The following is a 10,000-nucleotide window of genomic DNA, read 5'->3' as shown; positions in this document are numbered from 1 at the left end:
TGCCACTATACCTGCAGCAGTTACCCAATGTGCCTTTAGTCTTTCTAACTTGATCTGACTGTACTGACTTATAGTACTGTACCTGTATACCCTGCAGTGACACTATGTGCCACTAGTATTTCTAACTTGATACCTGACTATACCTAATACTATACTGTCGTCACACATTAATAAGGGCTGTGCTAATCTTGTCCCAGATATGTTGATGGTTCTACATATTTACTGGACACTATTACTATACTGCAATTACACTATGCCCACAAGTACTGTATTTCTAACTTGATGTCTGACACTACACCCAATCAGCAGCTACACTTTCTAACTAGTCTTTCTAATGTGATACCATTACCTGGCTGGCACTATACTATACTATACCTACTGTGTACCTGGCACTATACTATACTGTACCTACACTATGTGCCGCTAGTATTTTTAACTTAAAAAAAAAAAAAAAAATCTGACACTATACCCAAACTGCCATGACACTATGCCCACAAAAAGGCCTACTGTATTTCTAACTTGATAGCTGACACTGTACCTATACTGGAGCTACAGAGTAATGAGGCCCATGTTAATCTAGTCCCAGATATGTTGATGGTGATCCCGGGTCTGGGCGTCTAGCCAGTGCTTGACATCTAAGGCCCAGGCTACACTGCATCCTCCACTGAAGCACTCCGATCACAGACCGTAGCCATCATTTTAGAAGACTGGTCTCATTTTTTAGGACGTTCGCACCATCATCACATCTGGTGCAGCCAGTTCAGGACGCACACTTCTATAGTCTCTCACACACACGTAAATGTACCTTCCCTTTACCTTAATCTTTTTCATGATTTTACCATGTTTTTTGTTCTCTTTTTTATTATAATCTTTACTTTTTAAACTATTCTTTGACTATTGCCCTTCTTTGCTTTTATTTGTTATTACTGTTTGCGTTTGTTTATGTAAAGCACATTGAATGACCTCTGTGTATGAGATGTGCTATATAAATAAACTTTCTCTGCCTAAAACTAATAAATAGCTTCATCATGCGCCTCCCTTTCAACCTTTCCATATTCTCTGCTTCTAGACTGCAGTGAAAACGAATGTTACGTTATTACCAACTGATACACTCACACTGCAGAAAGACACATTTGGCATTTGCCATTTCTGAAAAAAAAGAAAAAGAAAAAACATCATGTTCCTCACAAAAACAGTGTTTTTTTTACATTTACTGGCGTGGTTATTTTCCATAGCCATAGCCAGTTTATCTGCTTGGTAGCCATCTCATACACTTCTCATACCACTAATCGCTCACTAGCCACTAGTTACTAACCACTGCTAAACTCTCTTACGTAAACAACTATTTTTCATACACACGCATTTAAACAGAGAAGAGTATTTTGTTTGTGAGTATAGTGATGTACATCATGATATAGTGTGTATGAGATTACAGTATGAAAGTGTGTGTGTGTATGACCCAGTACTGTATGTCTGAATCATATGCATATAAACATATACCGAATACATGCTAGTACAAGTCATATATATATATATATATATTTACATCCATTAACATACTGAATACATGATAATCCGACTTGTATGTACATGTACATATATACATACTAAATACATACAAATACCACTCATATAACAAAGTAGTATCTCTCTGAGGAGAAAGGGCTGGAGAGTCCTGCACTAGAGTGCAGAGTGCTGGGACTGGTCAAATAGTAATTACAGGTGTTGCTATGGAGAGTCGAGGTAGCACCCATATGCCTATTCAGCTGGCATCCTTCACCATGTATTTTCCTGGCACTCTCTGTCGCGCTATTTCCACCGAGTGCAGCGATTCAGACGCGCGGCGTCTGGCTAAAGCGCTGGCTAACTGTCATCAGGGCCACTCCTGACGAATCCATCTACCCGGGGCCAGTGCCAATCTGCCACCGCGTCACTCCGCCCTAATAACAACCGTGTGGGTTTATTATGCCAACCCTGGCAGGCATCTGTCCGTCACCGACCGAGGGGTGTGTGTGTGTGTGTGTGTGTGTGTGTGTGTGTGTGTGTGTGTGCGTGTGTGTGTGTGTGTTTGTGGGGATGGCTTGAGAACGATGAATCACTCCACAAGCAGAAGGGAGACTTGGCAGATGACAGGAAGGAAGCTTCCGTTAAACGTCCAGTGTCTGTGAGGCTTTGAAGGAGAGATCACTACACAGGAAAGGTTGGATGGTAGGCTTTGAAAGAAGCTCACTACTGAGGATAGGTAGGATGGTAGGCTTTGAAAAAAAGATCACTACTGAGAATAGGTAGAATGTTAAGCTTTGAAAAAAGATCACTACTGAGGATAGGTAGGGTGGTACAGTAGGCTTTAGAGGAGAGATCACTGCTGACGGATGGTACAGTAGGCTTATGGGGAGGCAGGCTGTGCTACACAATGTAAAAACTGACGAGAGATCACTATGGAGGATACCCTGGCTAGCGCCTACCCCTTCTCAAATGAGACGTGGTCTGGCAATCAGACATTCATTTGAAAAATGCCTAGATCTGTTCATTGGGCGCCACGGAAGTCTATCAAATGTGTCTGTGCATACAGTAGTTCATCATCGTCTTGCTTTCCCCCCTGTTCTGTGATTGGTCCCCTATCTCAAGCAAAAATGAGGGCAGTAGTTTCCAGACTGCCTTAGCAGCGTGAATAAAATAGGATAGGCTGGATGGTAGGCTTATGGGGAGGTAGGCTGTGCTACACAATATAAAAAATGAAGAGAGATCACTATGGAGGTATGGCTGGATGGTAGGATGGATTTCTAGTGCTGGATTTCTAATCCCAATAACAAAAAAAACAAAGAATGACAGCATGGATCACAAGGACAGAGAAATAACTTAAAGCTTTATAGATAGCAAAAAGAACATGAACAAAACTATGTCAAGAGAAAATAAAAGGTAAATATAAAATAAAAAGTAAATAAAAAAAATGCAAACAGAAACTCCACACTAAGATCTGTCTGCACGTCTAACACACAGGGTTTCAGTGTGTGCATGTACAGTATAGTATAGGATCTCTCCAGCTGAGTACAGTGATGGTGATATACAGTGAAGTACCTTAGTGAGTACAGTGATGGTGATACTGTATACCTTAGAGCTGAAGAATGTACTCATGATGCTTACACAATGAATGCACCTCACACTGATAACACATCTTTATAGAGTCTACACACCATGGCAATGCACACACACTTGACTAGCCTACTGTAGAGATTCCACCTCCACCTCTTGTGCACTGACGACACATATTTACAGAGTCTACACCATGGCAATGCACACTTGACTAGCCCAGAGATTCCACCTCTTGTGCACAGATACAGTAACACATCTTTACAGAGTCTACACCATGGCAATGCACACTTGACTAGCCTAGAGATTCCACCTCCACCTCTTGTGCAGTCGAGTTGTCTGCTGTTTGCGTGGCTAGATACAGATATAATTAGGCGTGCCCGCGTTTAGTCAACAAGGCTGCTATAGAAGCATCACTTTGCCACAAGAGCAGGTGGCGCCCGATTATCTCAGTGCCACGCTGCGCTGTGCTGGGCATGGAACTGTCGGCAGGATTGGCACGGGAATGGCAGTGCGGGCACACAACACACGCCTGGGCACACACATACACACACACACACAAATACATCCACACACACACACACACACACACACACACACACACACACACACAAACCTGCTGCCATTTTCCTGTGGCATTGTGGAGAGGCAGAGCTGAAGAGACAGGCTGTAGGAGAGTGCACAACATGGCCAGCTTCCGCTTCCATTTCAGAACTGATTTCCTCCTCGATTAGCATCTCGCCTGACGTGCAGGGGCCGCACCGCACCGCAGCGCGCCGCCCGTTATCTCACACACGCGGGAACCACACCGTTATCTCCGCAAGGTTACGATAATGACCCACCATCACAAAGCACTGGACTATATTTAACGCTATTTCTGCCGCTATCTCTGAAAGAGCGTAGGCCTAATATAATGACATGTGATCACAAAGGAATGGACGGCACACAGCACAGCAGGCAGTGACAAACTGTAGCAGCGCTCACAGATCTGTACCTTTATTACAACAGAAACCACTCTTTCATCCTCCTTCATCCTGTTTGGAGAGGCACACGCCTTGCCATCCACCACAAGAAGGGTTCTGATAGCATTAAATCATATACTGCTTTACAAAAGGTGTGACGACAAAAAAAGACCTATTATCGAACACGGCATACACCAAGTAGTACATCGTAGTTCTATAAGGCACCTCCATGTCTAAACTCTAAACATCTCTGTCACCATCTAGAGGATTTGATTCAGATCAGGTGTCTCCACAGATACATTTGATTACAGTGTGACAATTTGAATATAGCATCCTATACCATCACTTCAAACTATTATATTGTGTTCATTAGTGGAAATGATGTCCACGCTGTTCTGCTTTCTGCTGACACAACTGCCATCTACTGTAGTCTTATAACCAGCTCTGAGTCTGCACATGACCAAAAAACTATTGTGGAAACTGTGTCACATTTGAATAGTGCCAGGTTGACATGCACACCCTGAGTCCAGACCAGGGCCAGATCAGAGCCACATCAGGACCACATCAGGGCCACATCAGGGCCAGATGAGGGCCAGATTCAGGTCAGCGTAGCTGCAGTGTTGGCTGCAGTGTGGGATGAATTGATTCTGCAGAAAACTTTGAGCCGGAGCAGAACACAAGACTCCTCAGAGACAGGTGGACACAGCTGACCGCTGACTCTGTCCCACGCACACACACACATGCGCACACACACACACACACACACACACACATCCATGCGTGCACACACACACACACACACAAACACACACACACACACACACACACATCCATGCGTGCACACACACACACACACACACACACACACACACACACACACACACACACACACACAAATGGATGCACAGCTCTCTCTCTCACTCTCTCTCTCTCTCTCACACACGCAAAGACACGCGCATGGACACACACACGCATACACAAACACATTAATACATGCAAGCATAGACACACGTGCATGCACACGGACACACACGGACAAACTCTCTCACACACACACGGCCGCACTCTCGCACACACACACAAGTCACAAGGTGCACAGGGTGAAGCTTTTCTTGTTGAAACAAAATCCGAACGTCCAATAAATAATGATGTAAGTTTTCCTGAGCAACAGACAGCAAGGATCAGGAGTGTACGCAGCTCAGGGAGATCAGGAAACACACAAGAAGATCAGGAAACACACATGAAGATTAGGAAACACACATGAAGATCAGGAGACACACATGAAAATTAGGAAACACACATGAAGATCAAGAGACACACATGAAGATTAGGAAGCGTTGTGTTTCCCCGGTTCCTCCAGAGTGAGCACAGCATACTGTAAGCCCTGCGCACTTCTGGCCAGTCCTCCTCCGCAGCTCTGTGGTCAGCTCTGCTCTGCTCCTACGCTGGGCCGGCGTGACGGACAGCCTCTCAGAGCCCACCGGCCTCCACATGTCCACCACACCAACAACAGCATGGAGGGGAAGGGGAGTAGGGGCACTGTAGGGGTGGGTAGAGAGAGAGTGCACTGTAGGGGTGGGTATAGAGAGAGTGCACTGTAGGGGTGGGTAGAGAGAGAGAGTGCACTGTAGGGGTGGGTAGAGAGAGAGTGCACTGTAGGGGTGGGTAGAGAGAGAGTGCACTGTAGGGGTGGGTAGAGAGAGAGTGCACTGTAGGGGTGGGTATAGAGAGAGTGCACTGTAGGGGTGGGTATAGAGAGAGTGCACTGTAGGGGTGGGTATAGAGAGAGTGCACTGTAGGGGTGGGTAGAGAGAGAGTGCACTGTAGGGGTGGGTATAGAGAGAGTGCACTGTAGGGGTGGGTAGAGAGAGAGAGGACACTGTGGGGGTGGGTAGAGAGAGAGAGGGCACTGTATTGGTGGGTAGAGAGAGAGGGCACTGTAGGGGTGGGTAAAGAGAGGGCACTGAGAGGGCACGGAGGTGAGAGAGAAGTGTGTTGACTGTGAGGTGGTGACAGTAGAGGGGAAGACGGGTACACAGCTGAAGAGGGCACGCAGGGGCCCGGGGAGGGCGAGGAGGGTGAGGTGGGCGAGGTGGGCGAGGTGGGTGAAGAGGGCACCCGGTCGTCTCTGGCCTGTCTGTTGACATACCACCGAGCACTAGTCATGGAGCACACCACCCCCATTACCAACCACAGACATACAATACAGCCACACACACATGCATGTGATGTTTATGCACCCGGGCACGCATGCATGCACGCACACGCACACACACACACACACACACACACACACACACACACACACACACACACACACACACACACACACACACACACACACACACACACACACACACACACACTCAGATATATGGGCACACTGCAATGACTAGTGTAATCAGGACACAGAGAATCGACCAGCACACAAAGCAAACCGACGGCAGTATACCACAGAACAGGCCAGTGAAATAATCAGAAAACACACTAATCCTGATACCCCAAACCGTGCCATGTCTCCAAATATCCTCGGCATGCCTCATAATCGGTCTCCGCCATATTTGCTGTAATATCAGACACAAACCAGGGCCTCATAACATCAAATGCGTTTGGTTACATCAGTAATAATCACCACAAAACGCCCATTGTTGAGCGGACGCCAGCGTGTCCTGGCACGCGCATCAGACCCTCTCTATTAATCTCCCGCCATAGCTCGCCTCTGTGACCTTTAAAGCACTCCGTGACAGCGAGTCAATGGCTAATAATCTTGCGCAAAATGAATTACATTAATTCAATTTTAAATAAACTCGGAGGGTTTCCTCGGGCTACGTTAACTGGTGTAAGCTTGCCTGCATTAAGGCAGTGTCGTTAATGTGACAAGCCTAGAAATAAGTGAACTACTCTGTGATCGAGATTGTAAAATCACCAAAAAATGGCACATATAAAACCAACACCTGATTGTATGTCTCATTTCTGATGCCAGTTGCAAAACAACCTGGGGGAACTTCATTGGCATCCATGGCAACAGTTAAAGACCCCGAAACAGCCACATGTCAGAGAACCCCAAACGAACCAACGAGAAAGCTTAGCAGTGCGACGAGGAGGAGAAGGAGGAAAGAATGTATAAATTGCTCATGGGTATAACGAAACAGCGTCGAGAAGTCACTAATGGTAGAATTCATGTCACCCTCCTGCCGGCCGAGAACTTGGCACAACATGGACATGTCGCAAGGGGATCGAGGTGAGGAAAAAATGAATGAATGCCGAAAACGACTGATGGGCTGTTTCGCTATTGCCTTAGAGGTTAAATCTAAATCACAGCAGCCAGAAGCCAATGGGGTTGGGGGTAAAGTTAACTGTCGATAAATATAGGCTACGGGTGAAATGGACGAATTTTTTTGAAATTGTTGAGTGCCTATCCTCTGAGGAAAATCAATTATTTTGTTTCAGTTAGCAGACCAAAGCCAAGGGCTAAACCATTACCAAAATGGATTAACAGGCAGAATGTAGAGCACTGGTTTCATCAACAGACATATTTCCAGCCATAGCAACAACTTAGGCACAGACTGGGTGGTGATCAGGACTAAGTTGCGCATGTAAATGAAACTGATAGGTGTGGCACTGTTACCCCGTTTTACAAATGTCCCCACAAGAACCGTGAACTCATAACATCTTTAGACTGCATGCATGCAAAACCGCGTGTTGCCATCGCTGACGTGAGATGAAAATCCGATCACGGACGAACATGAACTTTTCCAGACCAAGCTGTAAGATAATTTCCAGACAACTTGTTGGAGAAGATGCAACGCTTGAATGTTACATTATCCTCTGCATATAATTCCACACCACAACTCAACGATTAAAACAAACGATTTGACCCTGTCGTCAATATTATTGTGCACTTTCAGCTTCCAGCTCGTTAACTATCTACCAACGCACAATGTTGGAGATCCCTGACGCGCTACGACTCGAGATACCACGACATGAATGCTCCTTCGTCACGGTTCAAGGATGTCGAGTCAACCGATTCTGTAACATGCAGTAAAGGTGCAAAGCGAATGCTCATTTGCTAGTGCGTGCACATGGATCATTATGGGCAGAGTGATCTGGTACATGTGCACATTTACCGCGGTCGTGTAAAACGCTCCTCGGTTGCATTCCAGAGATTTTGTGCACAGCTCATGAAGCGTTCTCCTCTGACCCATGCAGCGCCCAAACCGCGAGCAGTCTTGACATTTTTCCCAGACCACAGTGCCGCGAATATGGATTACATGACATGTAGGCTACAGCGGAGATGATTCATATTTGACAATTCACTAGAATACATGACAAGACGTGAGCATGCAGTTCACCCCTTACACTGTTACGCGAAATCATCATATAATGACGATACGCGGTCAGTGGCAGTTGGATGACTTCCCTGCGTAAAATATGTCACTACATACACACGAGTACTGCAAAACATAGCCGGCCCTTACGGCATCATTTAAGCGCACCGCTGGGTGTAGTTAATTACCTTATCAAAGCAGAATAGCCGGTTTCAGAAGCTCTTGTGTGTAGTCCACCGATAATAAACTTCTGGTGTCCCCTAGTCCCTTGATCTCAAGTCGGGAATGTGTTGGGCGATGATACAGTGACAGCGGCGCTTCATGAAGTCCCCTCCCACGGTATAAGGACCAACCCCAATATAGGCGGAGCGTTAAGCCCTTATTGGTCAAGATGCCTGGTCTAACTAAGTGTTTTTAGATAGACTGGACCTCATTTTTTTGTATCACTCCTGTTAAGATGTATTCATTTGGGAATCAATGATTGATGAGAAGGAGACATGATCTCCAGCATGTGTTTTTCTTGCGCGATGACACATTATCCGGACCGTACTACTCCAAAAACATGGGCAAAGCCACGCAAACGCATGTGAGGAGAAGGCAGAAGATGCAGCCTTGAATCACAAGAGTTAAGAGGCGCAGGACTCTCAAAGTCAGGCAGTAAAAAGGATGGACCCTCACAGACATAATGTTCTCTATACCAGTGAATTGATACACACGCTTGATTGATTGATTGACGGGTGGATGGATGGATGGTACAGTAGGACAGAGGGAGGGAGGGATGGATGGATGGATAGATGCCAAATATTTGGATGGTGAGAGCACACACTGACATGCAACCATAATAAAAAAAGAGGAGTGCAAACTCACTCACTTACTTTTTCTCTCTTTCTCAGAGATGTTGCCAACAAAGGTCTCTGTTGCTGATGCATCCTGGCATTTCATTGGTGAGATGTTGTCATGGTGTTGATGTGACTGGCGGTGGTTGGGGAGGGGCTTTTAGGTGTCTTTGGTCCATAAATGTCCATGCATGATCTCTAATATATAGTACCCCCCCCTCTCTCTCTCTCTCTCTCTCTCTCTCTCCGTTACACCCAACCAGCCCAGCCACACATGATACACACATACTGTATGTACACATGAAGCATGACATTTTGCATATGAGTGAGATTTGTGTCTTCCAGATGGAAATCCTTCGCTTCTCATTAAATGGGCAGTTCCCCCTTCTCTCTTTTTGCCTAATAACACTGTAGTGCATCCTATCCAGAATGTCGTTTGGACATGTGGGATTGTAAAACAGTGCCCGTCGCATTATCGCCTGTATCCAGCACATTAAACAAACAAAAAAAAAAGTTTTGAGATGCTAGTACTTTGAACATTACAGATTAATCACTCTTTAAACACTCAGACGGATGCCAATGAAAGAATTTATTATCCAATGAAATTTTACTGACATACTGAAATTGAAATAAGCTCCGAGAATGAGCCCTGCTCAGCTGCCAAGAAGACTGAGTGGCTGGCGCTCCTGCTGCTGCTGCTGCTGCTGTTAGTGAGATGGAGATCATGAGGGATGTTTGGCGTACCACCGGCGTCTGTGCCCAAGGTCTCCTCTCCTCTCCACCC

At 45.9% G+C, this 10,000-nt stretch overlaps 1 protein-coding gene across 1 annotated transcript in view; it reads right to left on the bottom strand.

Annotated features, from left to right (window-relative positions):
- jupb (junction plakoglobin b) overlaps positions 1-8,674 on the bottom strand; it is a 144,991-nt gene extending 136,317 nt beyond the window's left edge. Inside the window, exon 1 of the mRNA XM_062532465.1 lies at positions 8,569-8,674. The gene's annotated coding sequence lies outside the window, so the exon portion shown is untranslated. The remainder of the gene's footprint in view (positions 1-8,568) is intronic.
- Positions 8,675-10,000: the final 1,326 nt, after the last annotated feature.

This window comes from Sardina pilchardus, chromosome 3 (genome assembly GCF_963854185.1).
Source record: "Sardina pilchardus chromosome 3, fSarPil1.1, whole genome shotgun sequence".
Taxonomy (NCBI): domain Eukaryota; kingdom Metazoa; phylum Chordata; class Actinopteri; order Clupeiformes; family Clupeidae; genus Sardina; species Sardina pilchardus.
This window is presented reverse-complemented; position numbering and strand designations above follow the sequence as displayed.